At 41.3% G+C, this 15,829-nt stretch overlaps 1 protein-coding gene across 3 annotated transcripts in view; it reads right to left on the bottom strand.

Moving 5' to 3' along the window:
• Window positions 1-15,506, bottom strand: part of ripor3 (RIPOR family member 3) — a 69,605-nt gene extending 54,099 nt beyond the window's left edge. For all 3 annotated transcript variants that reach the window (XM_046310273.1, XM_046310275.1, XM_046310274.1), the window contains exon 1: window positions 15,032-15,506. The gene's annotated coding sequence lies outside the window, so the exon portion shown is untranslated. The remainder of the gene's footprint in view (window positions 1-15,031) is intronic.
• Window positions 15,507-15,829: the final 323 nt, after the last annotated feature.

The raw sequence follows: 15,829 nt of genomic DNA, 5'->3' as shown, positions 1-15,829 counted from the left end.
TGGCCGATGAAGTTACTGAAAGTCTTTTAATCTTGACACCGGTGTTCACTTTGACTCGGATAGCCGTGTCTCTCCACATGACAACGCTGCAGTTACCAAGCACGGGCCAACTGAAATATTAGCACAAAGAAGGGATCCAGTAAGAAAAATGTCCTTGTGAAAACTCAAGAGACAATCTGGAGACTCACAACTCACAGTTTTTGTTTGCTTGTTTCTTTGCTATTTTCCATGCAGTGGCCCAGATTCACTAGAATTATTCTCATATTTGACACAAAGTCGAAACATTATGTCAAGGCAGTGTTGAATCCTGTATTTCATGAGTCCACTTAGTCGGTGTTGACTTTTACAAACCTGCATTTTTATTTCGTCGCCTGAATACCTCCCCTCACGACACAAAAAGGTGACATAGTCTAGCAATTTAGTCCACATTCTAAAGTCATGTTCAAAATGATTGGCACCCTTGATAAAGATGAGCAAAAAAAGACGGCATAAAATAAATCCTACAAATACTGAGCTATATTGTACAACCTTATATATATTATTGTATACTAATACAATTACTCAGCGAAAGAGATTTTGTTTAACAAGTCATTAGATTTTTTATTTTATTGTTGGCACCCCTGTTCTTCAATTCCTTTCAATACCTCACCTTGTGAGCATAAAGGCACTGAGTCTTTTTCTAAAATGTTTCCAAAGATTGGAGAACACATTGGGAAGGATATAAGACCATTCCTCCATACAGAATCTTTCGTGATCCTTGATATCCTTCGCTCTGCACTTATGGCCTGCCATCTTCACTTCAAACCACAGGTTTTCAATGGGCTTCAATTCCGGATGGCCATTGCAAAATGTTGGTTTTGTGGCCGATAAACTATTTCTTTCAAACCAGGTTTTTTGGTTGTGTACACAGTTTAGCAGATGTTATGCTGTAGTAGGTGCAGCGAAATGCTTACATTACTAGCTCTTAACAATGCAGTAAAATGTCAAACAAGAACGCAAATAATTCAAATGTTATTATATATATTTTTTTTACTAGAAATCAAGAATGTTTGGACGAATCCAATTAACAACCCAAATAGCACTGTAACAGTAATCAAAATGTAATCTATACGTATATACACCAGACAAATGTACACAAGATATACTAAGAATTATATGTACAGTAGTAAATATATTAGAATGAGCTATGTCAAGAATCTAGTATATGTCAAAAATCTTTGTTGATTTTAAATGTGTGCTTGGGGTTATTGTCTTGCTAGAAATCCACTTGCTGGCAAGTTTCAGTCTCCTGGCCGAGACAAGCAGGTTTTTGGCGGAAATGTCCTGGTACTGGGTAAAGTTGATGATGTCATTGACCTTAACAAGGGCCCCAGGACCAGTGGAAGCACCCTCCTTTTGAAGCTTCAAGTCTGTTATTTGAACTCAATCAGCATGACAAAGTGATCTCCAGCCTTGTCCTCGTCAACACTCACACCTGTGTTAACGCGAGAATTACTGACATGATGTCAGCTGGTCCTTTTGTGGCAGGGCTGAAATGCAGTGGAAATGTTTTTGGGGGGATTCAGTTCATTTGCATGGCAAAGAGGGACTTTGCAATTAATCTGATCACTCTTCATAACATTCTGGAGCATATACAAATTGCCATTATACAAACTGAGGCAGCAGACTGTGAAAATGCATATTTGTGTCATTCTCAAAACTTTTGACCATGACTGTATATATAAAAAACATTCTTAAAAAGTTGACATCGCCATAGAAAGAATTGGCGTTGTGTAAACCTTTTTAGTTTTCTTTGACTGATTGAGGATGTTGTCTATTTTAATGATGAGCATTCTTTTCAGTTAGCCGGATCTTTTGGCTCTGTTCACCTAAAAGAGCCGTTCATTTTTCTGCCAAACAGCTCTACGTTGTGTGGTGTGTGGACTAGAATGAGGATCTCTCCTCACTACCTAATGAATGGCTATTTTACAGATTCGATCCGGTTCCTGACGTTAACCAAAAAGAGTCATTCAAAAAGAGCAGTTCATTCGCAAATGACCCTTCACTTGTTTATTGCAGTGAGTGTTTCTCGTTGTTACTAAGTCACTGTTTTGGGAAGTGATGTTTCTCCTCTCTTCTCTGCATGTTGAGCATAGCTGTTCACTCAGGGGACTGTTACTCATCAATGCACTTTAACTCCAGCATGACCGTTCCCCAAGAGCCAGTCAGCTTCCTTTGGCTCTGAGCCACAGATGACGGGGCCTCGCAATGCATAATCTGATAATCATAATAGTATGTCTGTTTCTTTGCTCTCCTCGCAACAAAAAAAACGAACAACGAGCCTCTCCTAAGGAGGCATTTGTAAAGTATAAACACTCTGGAACATTTGGACCTATATGGAAATAGAGCGTATGAAAGTTGTTGAGCCCAATTAAGTCCATTGTGTAACGTATATTTAAGCAGTGAGTGAGTGAGTGAGTGAGTGAGTGAGTGAGTGAGTGAGTGAGTGAGTGAGTGAGTGAGTGAGTGAGTGAGTGAGTGAGTGAGTGAGTGAGTGAGTGAGTGAGTGAGTGAGTGAGTGAGTGAGTGAGTGAGTGAGTGAGTGAGTGAGTGAGTGAGTGAGAGTGAAAGAGAGAGCGAGATACATGTTTTCACTGACACTGAAAAGCTGTTTCACAGAGATGGAGGAATGGGGAGGTGAAGGGGTAGGGGCTACAGAGGGAAAACCAGAATCCCCAGAAAGCAGCATTTATCGAGCAGGGTGGAGGGGGGGAGCACACAAAATGTTCCACCTTTTTGTTTTGAGTTTTACTGACTGGACAAGAGGTAAGGAGACTATAAGCGTTTCTCCATATGCTGTGGTTGAGTAAAGAGACGTGAATTGTTGTTTCCTAGGAGATAACATCCTGCAATTGTGTACGTAATTCATCCTCCAACCACAAGGGAGAGGAAAGCAACGGAGCGCATCTTTCAATTCTATCGGTGTATGGGTATGTATGCATGTGCATTCACTTATACTTAGAGAGTAAGGCTAAAAGAGAAACAATATCAAAAACAATCAGAACTCTACCTCAACTTCGCTTCATCTAAATGTACAGAACCATAAGTCATAAGTTTGGACACACCTACTCATTCAAGGGTTTTTCTTTATTTTTCCTACTTTCTATATTGTAGAATAATAGTGAAGACATCAAAACTATGAAATAACACATATGGAATAATGTAGTAACCAAAAAAGTGTTAAACAAATCTAAATATATTTTATATTTAAGATTTTTCAAAGTAGCCACCCTTTGCCTTAATGACAGCTTTGCACATTCTTGGAATTCTCTCAACCAGCTTCATGAGGTAGTCACCTGGAATGGATTTCAATTAACATGTGCACCTTGTTAATGAAAAGTTAAGTTGTGGAATTTTTTCAACAGCTCAAGTAAGCAAAGAGAAACGACAGTCCATCATTACTTTGAATATAAGAATATCAAATTACATGAATATCAAATTTCAAGAACTTTGAAAGTTCCTTCAAGTGCAGTCGCAAAAACCATCAAGAGCTATGATAAAACTGGCTCTCATGAGATCTGCCACAGGAAAGGAAGACCCAGAGTAAACTCTGCTGCAGAGGATAAATTCATTAGAGTTAACTGCACCTCAGATTGTAGCCAAAATAAATGCTTCACAGAGTTCAAGTAACAGACACATCTCAACATCAACTGTTCAATGGAGACTGTGTGAATCAGGCCTTCATTGCTGCAAAGAAACCACTACTAAAGGACACCAATAATAAGAAGAGACTTGCTTGGGCCAAAAAAACACAAGCAATGGACATTAGACTGGTGGAAATCTGTCCTTTGGTCTTGGTGAGTCCAAATTTGAGATTTTTGGTTCCAACCGCCGTGTCTTTGTGAGACGCAGAGTAGGTGAATGAATGATCTACGCATGTGTACTGATGTTGGGCAATTAGGCCTGGCTCGCAGTCGGCATTCCAATTCATCCCAAATGTGTTCGATGGGGTAGAGGTCAGGGCTCTGTGCAGGTCAGTCAAGTTCTTCCACACCAATCTCGCAGGTAGCGTTCTTCTGTATGAACCTCACTTTTTGCACGAGGTATTGTCATGCTGAAACAGGAAAGGGCCTTTCCCAAACTATTGACACAAATTTGGAAGCATAGAATCATCTAGAATGTCATTGTATGCTGTAAAGTTAAGATTTCCCTTCACTGGAACTAAGGGGCCCAGTCCCAACCATGAAAAACAGCACAGGCCATTATTCCTCCTCCACCAAACATTATAGTTGGCACTATGCATTCAGGCAGGTAGCGTTCTCTTGGCATCCGCCAAAACCAGATTTGTCCGTCAGACTGTCAGATGGTGAAGTGTGATTCATCCCTCCAGTGAACACCTTTCCGCTGCTCCAGAGTTAAATGAAGCTTGGCATTGCGCATGGTGATCTTAGGCTGACATTGCTTCCAGAGGCAGTTTGGAACTCTGTAGTGTTGCAACCGAGGACAGACGCTTCAGCACTCGACGGTCCCATTCTGTGAGCTTGCTGAGCTGTTGTTCTTCCTAGATGTTTCCACTTCACACTTCACAAACAGCACTTACAGTTGAACAGGTCAGCTCTAGCAGGGCATAAATTTGATGAACTGACTTGTTGTAAAGGTGGCATCCTATGATGGTGCCACGTTGAAAGTCACTGAACTCTTCAGTAAAGGCCATTCTACTGCCAATGTTTGTCTATGGAGATTGCATGGCTGTTTGCTCGATTGAATACACCTGTCAGAATCGGGTATGCCTGAAATAGCCAAATGCACTAATTTGAAGGGATGTCCACATACTCTTGTTTATATAGTGTTTGTATACCCCCACACTCAGACATTCAAAGAAATAACAAACACATAAATAAGCACACACACACACACAACCTGGACCACAGGCTAACCACTGGAACCCTCACCAGAGAGACCCTCTTGTAAAGAAAAGGCCCGTAACGTGAATACCCATTAAACCTTGATACTAATTCTGTAACCCGAAACGATGAGACGCTTTAGCGCCATACAAGCCAGCACAAACTTGTTTTAAACACATCGTTCACATACAGGGAACGTTTACATTTTTGTTGTTGTTGAGATATTCGGCTATATAATGGTTAGTCAAAATGTTTTCTCCAGATGCTGCATACCTCTCTCCATGCTTGCTCTCTGTTCTCTTTCGGTGATGAGCTTGGCCCCTGCATGATCTATCATGGCATCTTAATCATTCCCTTATTGTTGTCATATCTTCATCATGGCATAATTAACAGCATTATTTATTTGCTGAAAGTGAATCAAATGTAAATCAAATGACATTTCTGCCTCTAAAGTTCAAGTCAAACCCTGTTTTGTAGTGCCAAATGTGAGACATTATATCTGAACGATTGTTGCCCTTTCCCCATATTAGTATTGTGCTCATCAGTTATAACCTTTCTCTTGACAATAGGAAGGCCATTCATATCTATCTTCCAGGTAATGTCCCAAATTGCACTCTATTCCCTATAGAGTGCACTACTTTTGACCAGGGCCAATAGAGTACATTGTGTATAGGGAATAGGGTGTAACTTCAGACATTCAAATCAAATCAAACTTTATTTGTGCGCTGAATACAACAAGTGTAGACTTTACCGCGAAATGCTTCTTACAAGCCCTTAACCAACAGCGCAGTTCAAGAAGAGTTAAGAAAATATTTACCAAGTAGACTAAAATAAAAAGTAATAATAAAAAGTAACACAATAAGAATAACAATAATGAAGCTATATAGAGGGGGCACTTGTACCGAGTCAGTGTGTGGGGGTACAGGTTAGTTGAGGTAATTAGCAGCAGTGTACAAAATGGGGGGGGGGGTGTCAATGTAAATTGTCCGGTGGCGATTTTATTAATTGTTCAGCAGTTTTATGGCTTGGGGGTAGACGCTGTTGAAGAGCCTTTTAGTTCTAGACTTGGAGTTCCAGCACCACTTGCTGTGCGGTAGCAGAAAAAACAGTCTATAACTTAGGTGACTGGAGTCTCTGACAATTTTATGGGCTTTCCTCTGACACCGCCTATTGTATAGGTCCTGGATGGCAGTAAGCTTGGCCCCAGTGATGTACTGGGCCATACGCACTACCCTCTGTAGCTCCTTATGGTCAGATGCCGAGCAGTTGCCTTGCCAGGTGGTGATGCAACCGGTCAGGATGCTCTCGATGGTGCAGCTGTAGAACTTTTGAGGATCTGGGGACCCATACCAAATCTTTTCAGTCTCCTGAGGGGGAAAAGGTTTTGTCGTGCCCTCTTCACGACTGTCTTGGTAGTAGTCGCAGTTCTGATGTCCAGAAGTTATTTTCGGTCATAAGATATGGTAGCAGCAACATTATGTACACAATAAGTTCAAAAACAAGTTACACAAAACAAAACAAAAATAACAAAATACCACAATTGGCTGGGAGAATGTAAAATGCCAGCCATGTTCTTCGGCGCCATCTTGATTCAAAGCTGTTACGAAAATCTTATCCTTAAGAATAAAATAGGAAAGACTCCACTTCCTGACTTACATAAAAGACGGTTCTTGGGGTATTCATGTAGGTCTATACCGTGGGAGCATCAAAGGATGTCCCGCACCTCTCCAAGACCTGTATATGTGTATGTATACTGTATGTGTACTTCGATGGGATGGGTTCAAAGCAGAATTACACTTTTGGTTGGACCTTAAGTGCAGTTGACCAATACATTTACCTTAATCTAAATGCGTGTCGTCGGCCTAGACAGACAATGACAATTATTTAAGGTGTGTGTGTGTGTGCTTGTGTGCACATGCGTGTGCAGAGTGAGGAGGGAATACATTCTAATGTACTCTCCTGCTGACTCTGTGAATTGAAGGCAAACCTGGAAAAGATGTCAGATTCTGTTATCTTCTTAAGGATGTAGCAGAATACAGTTCCCTGGCAGGAACATCACTCAGCGGAGTTTCAGAGCGCCACCTATAGTTTTTGATAAAACTCAAACTGTCATTAAACTTTCATTAAAATACACATTCAAGGTAGTGAATTAAAGCTACAATCGTTGTGAATCTATCCACCAAGTCAGATTTGTAAAATGCTTTTCGGCGAAAGCTTGAGAAGCTATTATCTGATAGCATGTAACACCCCAAAAGACCCGCAGGGGACGTAAACAAATTAATTAGCATAGTCGGCGCTACACAAACCGCACAAATAAAATATAAAACATTCATTACCTTTGACCATCTTCTTTGTTGTCACTACTAGATGTCCCATAATCACTATTGGGTATTTTTTTCGATTAAATCGGTCCATATATAGCCTAGATATCGATCTATGAAGACTGTGTGAACAACGGAAAAAATAGCGTTTTCTAACGTAACGTCATTTTTTAAAATTTAAAAAGTTGATAAACGATAAACTTTCACAAAACACTTCGAAATACTTTTGGAATGCAACTTTAGGTATTAGTAAACATTAATAAGCGATCAAATTGATCACGAGGCGATGTTTATTCTGTAGCTGCCCATCTGGAAATAATGTCCGGGTAAATCTCAACCAAAATATCCGGTCGGATACCTGAAAAAATGGGCTGTCTCTTCTTCGTGTGACCAAGAAACAAATCGTAGGCAAATGACAAGACTGTTGACATCGTGTGGAAGCTGTGGGTATTGCAACCTCGGCCTCATTTAATCTGGGTCACATTTAACAATTGGTTGAAGTGGCGCATGGATATATTTTTCCATTTTCAGTGATCAGATTTTCCTGCACTTTTCGATGAAACGCATGTTCTGTTATAGTCACAGCCGTGATTTAACCAGTTTTAGAAACGTCTGAGTGTTTTCTATCCACACATACTAACAAATCCACACATATGCATATGTTTTCTATCCACACATATGCATATACTATATTCCTGGCATGAGTAGCAGAGCGCTGAAATGTTGCGCGATTTTTAACAAAAAGCTGCGAAAAAGCTGTCACGACTTCCGCCGAAGTTGGCTCTCCTGCCTGTTCGGGTGGTGCTCGGCGGTCGTCGTCACCATCCTACTAGCCACTACCGATCCCTTTTTCGTTTGTCTATTGGTTTTGTCTTATTAGTTTCACCTGTGTGTATTTTAGTTTTAATTAACGTCCTTATATGTAGTAGGTTGTCCCGCCCTTGTTTTGTGCGGGATTGTTTTTGTATTCATGTCATTTGGTGTAGTGCTTGTGTTTTATTCTCCGGTCTATTTTTGATCCTGTGTTGGATTATTCACCCTGTGTGTTGGGTTGACCTGCTCTCTGCGCTTGATTCCACCCACCTTGATAAAACGTGACATATGCGTTACTTGAATGCAGTGCTTGGCATAGGGAGGGAAAAGGGAGGACTATGTGTCTGGCTAATCGCTAGCCAGCAGGTAAAATTGCATCGAAATAGATGATAGTTTTCAATATTTTATATGAAAAAAGTTTTATGTGCATTTTCACTTTATGTGAATATAATGTCTTTCCCATGCAACATTCTGCATCATTATGATCACCATATTGTTCAAAAACAACTGTTGTTTTCCCCCCCAAAAACATGCTAATAAAATGTAATGAGCAGGGCCAGTTCCAAGCCTAAGCAACGTAAGTGGTCGCTAAGGGGTCCCCAATCCGAATCACCCCTCCACCCCCAAATCAAAAAATATTATTATTTATTTTTTTGATTTGGGGGTGGAGGGTGACTCGGGGGGGTGGGTGACTCAGTCGGGGTCTCAACTTACTATTGAGAGTATAAGAATAGTAGAAAATACCAGGTACAATTTCGAAATTTGGTAGTGCATTAGCAGTTTTTCTCGTTATGTCAGTCACAGACAGTCACTCAATTAGCCATGTCAGCTAACAATTTTGAGAGTGGAGGTTAGTCTAGCCAGCTATCTATACTTAGTAGTAGTAGTAATCATGTCTGAATACCGACCTGGCACAAAGGGCACGTGCCCAGGGGCCCTAACCTCCAGGGTGCCCCCATTGATTTTTGTTAATAATTCTCACTCAGATATCATATTAACATGGCATACTGTAAATGATTACAAAATGTGTAGAATTGCAGGAAATTAGCTGTAAAACTGAAGAAATTATCTGAAAATTATCTGTTATTGCCAGAGAGGTTTGGAACTGTCTTTATTTTTGGTCTATTAACTACTTTACTGCATGGTGATGTCACCTTGGAAGGCCAACACACCATCCCACCAAAACAGCCTGAAATTTCAGGCAGCTCTTACCAATAGCTCTTACACCAGAAGGGCATTATCATCATGTTCACAATTTCACAGTATTATTACAAACTCATAGTGCGGAAATATATATGAAATAAGGAAAATGTTTTCGACTGCACTGGGCCTTTAAAACTGGTGATGAGGAGACTGGTTAAACAGTCAATGTTTCAGGGAAACAAACAAATGTTTTTAACAATTCCCTTTAGAAGCAAAGAGGGTCACATGCACACGATTTCCACAGTGTCAACAAAAAATAAAGGCTGTTTTTTTTGGTTTAAACCCGTGCCCAAACTCTCTCCCCTTTGGTATGTGTAGAGAGCCACTTTAAAAGCCTGAGAGATGACAGGGCAGACAGAGACATATCCACGAGGAGTTCAATCAAGGCTTCTTTCAAGTTGATATTTTTGTTCTGTTTTGTTTTAATGGATCCCAGAGCTACTGGTGCCCTGCATCCTGTTTGTGTGGAATGCCAGATGGGCTGTATTAGTGCTGCATCCCAAATGGCACCCTATTCCCTATGGACCCTGGTCAAAAGTAGTGCATTACATGTTCATAGGGAATAGCATAACAAGCTTCCCCCATATCTCCACATGACTAGACTCCTGGGATCATGGCTCCTGTACAGTGGCCCTGAAGGGACATTCACGACTCACACTGGACCTTATTTACTTTAGGCTGTAATGGATACAATAAAGGGCACAGAGGACAGTACAAACTGTCCAGTAAGTGTTCTTTAAAAAAAATCTCTCTCTCTCTCTCTCTCTCTCTCTCTCTCTCTCTCTCTCTCTCTCTCTCTCTCTCTCTCTCTATATATATATATATATATATATATATATATATATATATATATATATATATATACACATACACACACACCTCAGTTGGGGGCAATGGGATGTTGGCTCTCGTTTGAAATGCAAAACACTCACAGGCCTGCATCCCATTCCCATCCTTCCTCTATTACTTCTCTCCTCATTCTTATTTTCGAAACGACTTATGTTCCAGGCAGAGGCAAAATCCCATTGCGGGAAGAAAAATAAGAATTCACAGGGGAAGAATCAGTATTAAATGCTCTGGTACACCAGTGGGAAGTATAGCTCTGATCAGGCCCTACACCCAAACAAGGGCACTGCGTTCATCTACCTCTGGCCTGCTCGCCTCCCTACCACTGAGGAAGTACAGCTCCCGCTCAGCCCAGTCAAAACTGTTCGCTGCCCTGGCCCCCAATGGTGGAACAAAACGCCAGGACAGCGGAGTCAATCACCACCTTCCGGAGACACCTGAAACCCCACCTCTTTAAGGAATACCTAGGATAGGTTAAGTAATCCCTCTCACCCCACCCCCTAAGTTTTAGATGCACTATTGTTAAGTGACTGTCCCACTGGATGTCATAAGGTGAATGCACCAATTTGTAAGTCGCTCTGGATAAGAGCGTCTGCTAAATGACTTAAATGTAATGTAAATGTAAAATGTAAAAGTCACTGCAAAACGTTTGCCCCCACAACAACTAACGTTCAGCAGAGCTCAATAACTTCATGATAAAGTTGTTTCCTATCAGCACTGTACCTTTTTAGTGGCATATGCCAATGCCTCCATACATTACTAATGTAAATGGTCATCTGGAAAAGTAAAACCGGATATGTGACTCCAGAGGATGGGGGTGCAGAGAATGTTCCTATGTGTGCCATGGCATAGTTCCACAAATTCCTTCCTGTAGTAGATGCCATTGTTCTCCAAAGCCACAGAAAGTGACACCATTTTTCTCCAAAGCCACAGAAAGTGACACAATCCTATTAATTGTCATAGATGAACAGCTACTGCCGACCTGTTTTGGTCAATCTTATTCCATATCTTTATTGGGTATGGACAGGCTAACTCTATCATAATGTCTAGTTAATCATTGCAACTCAGTAGGCCTACTGTTACAAGAGAGCCTTCTGAGGATGTTTCCATAACACATTTCCGTACACATTTTTTCCTCTCAGAGTAATCAATGTTTTGGGTGTTAGGCACCATTCTGGGTATTATTTCTAAGCCAGGGGGGGTTGTGTGTGGGTGTGTCCCAAATGAACCCTATTCCCTATGTAGTGCACTACAAGCTAAGAGGCTTCATCCCGTGGGTTGAGGGGGAACATGGGGCACACAGAGGCCATGTGTCAGTCTTAAAAATAAATAGTTTGCAAACTTTTGCTAACGCTAGCTAACACATTCCATTTGTTTTCTGTTAGCCAAACATTCTATACTAACTGTACTAATCAATCTTCACATGCCGTTCTTATATGGCCTATTATCTAATATGTAATTTATTTGAAAGCTTTATTTTTCTCAGTGAAACGATACAGTTCTTATATGATCATTTACAATTTTTCCCATTTACTTTCCTCAGTATTTGGACAGTCATTTGTTGTCGTTTCCTTTCCGGAAGGCTAATTTGTTTATTTAAGATATTCGATTTTGGGGGGATTGAAATGAAGATCTTCGAATATGGCTAGCTGCCATGGAGTTTATTATGTGCATGACGGAGTTTACATAAATCCACTTTATTTGGACAGTCCGTATAGTCCATCTGTAGATGCTCTACAGATGGTCATACTATCAACAAACCAAGGTTATTATAGTAAACTAAAATTTCGTAAACTGAAATAGAATAACTAATAAACCCGTTTGAAAAACTAAAACAATACTGAAATTATTATCTTTGACTCCAAAAGGAATTACAAATCAAATAAAACCATCATGAATTATTTTCAGTTTAAAAAATTCATTGTCTACATTTTGGGTAAAAATCGAATGGGGGTTTTAAGCTATTTTTTCTAATGTGGTTTTCAAGCTTCTGAATCTTACGGTCCCATTGAGAGGACGTTGCCACGAGCAGCACCGCATATATTGGTTACGTTCCCCTGCTCAGACGTCGCATGCATCAACCAGCAGTGGACTGCGCAATATATTGATAAAATTCATCTTGTCCGAGAGAGATTCACATGGTTATCAAAGCATCACGTAGGCTAAGCCTATACGAAAACACAGCCCTTATTTGAAGTGTTTCTAAAAATCCCCTATGGGAAAAATGAATGGTGGAAAAACAATAAGATCCATTTCTCTGTCTGTCCACTAGGTTTTATCGGTATTATGACACCTCCACGGTGGGGCGTGGTGAAAAAAAGGAGAAAAAAGGTGAAAAAAAGGAACCCTGTGCAGATTTTTTTTAAACACATAAAATAAACTCTGTCAAAGTGGAGGAAAAATTCTAACATTTAAAAAATATAATGTAATTTATCTTTATTAGATATTCAACCACCTATGGCAGCAATTACAGCTGTGAGTCTTTCTGGGTAAGTCTAAGAGCTTTTCACACCTGGATTTTTTTTCCCAATTGGTACAGACTTGGGAGAGGCAATGGTCTAGAGCCATGCGTCCTCCGAATCACAACCCAGCCAAGCCGCACTGTTTCTTGACACAATGCCCACTTAACCCGGAAGCCAGCTGCCCCAATGTGTTGGAAGAAACACTGTACACATGCCAGGTGTACACTGCGCCCGGCCCTTCAAATGAGTTGTCAGTGCATGATGGGAAAAGAACATCCCTGCTGGCCAAGCCCTCCCCTAACCCGGACAAAGCTGGGCCAATTGTGTGCTGGGTCTCCCGGTCACGGTCAGCTGCGACAGAGCCTCAACTTGAACCAGGATCTCTAGTGGCACAGCTAGCACTGTGATGCAGTGCCTCAGACCACTACGCCACTCGAGAGGCCCATATGGGATTATTTTTAAAAAATCTTAAAGCTCTGTCCAGTTGGTTGTTGATCTTTTCTAGACAGCCATTTTCAGGTCTTGCCATAGATTTTCAAGCCAAAACTGTAACTAGGCCAGTCAAGCAAAATCCTAGAGGAAAACTTGGTTCAGGTTGCTTTCCAACAGACTGGGAGACAAACTCCCTTTTCAGCATGACAACAACCTAATACAGTGCATAATTTGGCCTTGTGTTTTAGGTTATTGTCCTGCTGAAAGGTGAGTTTGTCTCCCAGTCTGTTGGAAAGCAGCCTGAACTATGTGTTCCTCTAGGATTTTGCATGTGCTTAGCTCTATTCCGTTTCTTTTTATCCTAAACAACTCCCCAGTCCTTGCCGATGACAAGCATGCCCATAAAATGATGCAGCCATTGAAAATATGGCTGCATCATACTTGAAAATATGAAGAGTGGATTTGCCCCAGACATTGTATTCAGGACATAAAGTTAATTTCTTTGCAACATTTTTGCAGTTTCATTTTTGTGCCTTATTGCAAACAGGATGCATGTTTTTTGTGTAGGTCATTGACAAACGAATGACAACTAAATCCATTTGAATCCCACTTTGTAACACAACAAAGTGTGTAAAATTTCAAGGGGTGGTAATTATTTCTAAATGCACTGTACATGGTGTGATAGCTGATACTGTGGTCTATACAAATATACAACAAATGTTGTTAAAATTAAGAAAAAAGATGGGATTGTCCCAATTTACAAGAATAAACTATCATCACAGAGACAGACCTACAGAGACCTAAGACCTAAGAGAAAAAGGTTATTAGCACAGTGAATTCCATGTTAATGGCATGTCTAGGCAAGGTAATGGATCCTGAGAGCTGCTCAACTGACGTCTTTATTTTTCACTTTGATGTAAAAACATTTACCTCTTCCACTGAATTCCATCGCCATACGGTATGGGGAAAAAAACAGTTCTCACAACTGGAACTGAAACATTCATTCCTGGCTTGGATTTTCTTTCCCTTTCAGAGTTTCATATTTCTCAAGTGAGTAGTTTAATCTGGAATTCAGTTTCAGGTTCTCACAAAATGGCATCACTGCGAGTTGCAGGGGGGTGGTGGAGGAAGGGTGGGATTTGGATTGGTGGGTGGGATCGAGTGGACGAGGGTGGAGGGTTATGATGACAGTACACAACTAAGTGGGATAGCACCATTGAAAGCATGTCCTGGGTCTAAGGCATTGTTCAGTCATTTTTAAGAGGCATAGTTTAGCCATTTTTCACAATTTTGCCCTATTTATCTTTAAATTAAGGATTGCAGCAACCCTCCCTGTCACCCTGCTAATAAGCCTACATGGGACCTGTCCGACTCTTCCTTGGAGGCTGCTTTTGATTAGCGTGTGTCAAAGCTCTGTTAGCCCTCATTACTCACACCAAAGCGGGTATCACTTCAGAATAGACATCATCTGCTTTGCAATCTCTGGGAGAAACCCCAAGATAAAGTAGCCCAAAGAGAGCCCTAGTGTACAGTAAACAAAAACACCACTTCTACACAACCATGCAACGTTATACAGTATTTAACTTGAAGCTAGAGGTTCCCCCACCTGTGGAAAGCACAGCTTGAAAGCGTTCAGTCCCCTCAAGTTTTCCCATCAGATAGATTGGGGCTCACCATTTTCTGTGAGCACGTGCCAGAGTTTGAAAAATAAACACGGAGGCTGCAGACTTGTGAGAAGACATGAGGCTTACTTGTTTTGAAATATCGCCCTGCAGAAGTCAAACCTCTGCTCCAGCTTTGTTGTTTATGTTTGATCTGGCAAGCAACAGTCCAAGGGGTTCATGAGAAACTATGGCCGACATGCACTGTAAACAACTTTATCATCTGCATAGGCTCTCTGGGTAAATGCAAACATGTTTTTGGGCTAAAAGTCTCATTTTCATCCCCTGGATATCTAAAAGGTGGACACTGAATAAACACAGCCAAAGCATGCGATACCTTTGACAGATCAAGAGGCAAAGTAAATCATGGAAGTACAGTATTAGCACTGAAAGCAAATGTTTGACCTTACCTGATAGAAAACACACTCCTATCCTACAGCCTCTTGAAGTGCCTCTGTGTTGCTCATCTCCAGAGCTATTGGTGTGTGTGTGTGTGTGTGTGTGTGTGTGTGTGTGTGTGTGTGTGTGTGTGTGTGTGTGTGTGTGTGTGTGTGTGTGTGTGTGTGTGTGTGTGTGTGTGTGTGTGTGTGTGTGTGTGTGTGTGTGTGTGTGTGTGTGTGTGTGTGTGTGTGTGTGTGTGTGTGTGTGTGTGTGTGTGTGTGTGTGTGTGTGTGTGTGAGAGTAGGCTGGGCAGCTGCCTGCTGACTCCTGATTGCAGAGAGACGGCTAAGCTGAGAGGCTCCAGGAGGTAGAAGTGACACTGGATTCCGAGAAGCTGCTTGGAAGAGAGGCTCGACACATCAAATAATACTCGGCAAACTCTCTCTCCCTCTCCTCTCTCTCCTCTGCATCCTCTCTCTTTCTCCTGCTCCGTGTCATTCCCCCTCTCACGTCCAAGTTAAGGGTCTCTACTCCACTCCTCCCCTGCACTCTTTTCCCCAACCCCATATGCTTTGTCATTTCTCTCTCCTTCTCTTCCCCCCGCCCATTGTTTTCAGTGTCATTTATCTTCTTTTGTCTTGCTGGCCCAGAGTTACTTTAAAGCTGTAAATTAAAATGCCTCAGAGCCCTCTCCCCCTCCCCTTGGTCAGTTTCACGTTTGGCAGCTTGACTGAAACAGAAAACTTGGCAATCACACCGTCCATACTGCTCTATTACACAGAGTTATTGCAACTCTACTACACAAAGGAATAACCCAAGCGGTGTCA

Source organism: Oncorhynchus gorbuscha, linkage group LG18 (genome assembly GCF_021184085.1).
Source record: "Oncorhynchus gorbuscha isolate QuinsamMale2020 ecotype Even-year linkage group LG18, OgorEven_v1.0, whole genome shotgun sequence".
NCBI classification, from domain to species: Eukaryota; Metazoa; Chordata; class Actinopteri; order Salmoniformes; family Salmonidae; genus Oncorhynchus; species Oncorhynchus gorbuscha.
Note: the sequence above shows the minus strand (reverse complement) of the source record. Positions and strands in the feature narration are given on the sequence as shown.